This window comes from Nannospalax galili, unplaced genomic scaffold (assembly GCF_000622305.1).
Source record: "Nannospalax galili isolate Female #2095 unplaced genomic scaffold, S.galili_v1.0 scaffold199, whole genome shotgun sequence".
Lineage (NCBI taxonomy): Eukaryota > Metazoa > Chordata > Mammalia > Rodentia > Spalacidae > Nannospalax > Nannospalax galili.
This window is the reverse complement of record NW_008343559.1, coordinates 147,120-148,567: the sequence shown is the minus strand read 5'-3', so window position 1 is coordinate 148,567 and position 1,448 is coordinate 147,120. Positions and strand designations below refer to the sequence as shown.

At 49.2% G+C, this 1,448-nt stretch overlaps 1 pseudogene; it reads right to left on the bottom strand.

The window, feature by feature from the left end:
- Positions 1-572: 572 nt before the first annotated feature.
- LOC103739381 lies at positions 573-1,225 on the bottom strand (annotated as a pseudogene).
- Positions 1,226-1,448: the final 223 nt, after the last annotated feature.

The window sequence follows — 1,448 nt, the reverse complement described above, 5'->3', positions numbered from 1 at the left end:
TCCCAAGCAGTTCCCTGGGTGTGCACAAGTTAGTTTATTGTCATGTTGATATAATGGGAAGCGCCAATGTGCTCCCCCCATTGCCCCACCCACTTTCTGGGTTGATCCTCAGCCCAGCAATGGGCTCAGGGGACTGTAGTTCATCACCCACCAACTTCACTCCCAGCACACCAGCGTTGATGAACCCTGCAGCCCCGCTCCAAAATGTAAGTGTAGAAAGCATTTTGGGATAAAACCAGAATTTAAATGCCACTCATCTAGTCATGCGTTTTCTGGGGTTTTCACTGCTGTTTGGCTTATGTATTGTTTTTTCTCCTGTAAGAGCTCCTGATTGGTTTCCCAAACCATCCAAAATGAAGAAAACCATAGCTGGCATGGACAGAAACAATTCAAGGTAAGACATCTATTCTTCATTTTTTTTTTTCAAAAAAGCTTTGTATTCAGGTGGTCCAAGGCTTAGGAGGGGCTCTGGGGCATTTCAAAGCTGCCTACTGGCTGGAGAGGTTCAGGTAGAGGTCTGGAGGCCAGCTGATGCAGGGCAGAGGCGGGAGCCCCCTGGAAGGCATGGAGACCTAGTCCTGCTTGAGGGTGAGGCACACAAACATATGCTCGCCCAGTGATGGCTGAGGCAAGCCAGCCTGTGGCCCGCTGAGCCCAGCCAGCCTGGGGAGGTTGGTTAGGTGGTCTCCCATCTTCTTGATGAGCTTCACCTTCACCTTCACCTTCTCATCCAGGAAGTGATTCTCCTGGAAGTCACAGAGATGGGGGGGTCTGTGTGGGCAGAACCCAGGGCATGAAGATCCAAGAGGGACTGGCCTGGCTTCATGCTCTTCTCCAGGGCCAAGGCGGCTTCCATGGTCTCCCGGGTTTTACCCCACTCATCCTGAGCTGGTTTCTGCACATCTTGGAAGAACATATGACTGAGGCCCTGGTTCTGCAACTTGAGCAGTTGCTTGTGTCCTTGCCCTTTTCCTTGGCCAATTCGCGGAAGAAGGAGCCCACGCCCTGCCCTCCAGGGCTACACCATCAAAACAGTAGCCCAGGGAGAGGTAGGTGCAGGAGGCCCACAGGTGCAGGTTGACCAGGCAGTTGGCTGCAGCCTCCACCTGGGTGGAATAATTCTGATGGATCTGGGAGGTCATCCTGATAGGCAGTGTTACATAACAGTTGAGCACACTACTCAATGAGAGTTCCTGGGAGCCCTGAGGGGCTATAGTGAGAAGCTGTTTACCTATTAAAATTAAAGCTAAAACATCATAAATACAAATTTTAAAATAAACTAATAGAAAAATGGACAAAGGCTGTAAATAGGTAGGAAACTTCTATGCTTAAAACATTTTCTTGTTTTTCTATGTATGTGTGAGGTATGGTTGTGTGCGTGTGCAACATTTGTGTGTAAAGACCCCACGGTGATATTGGAAAAGTACTTTTCCACCTTATTCTTTGAG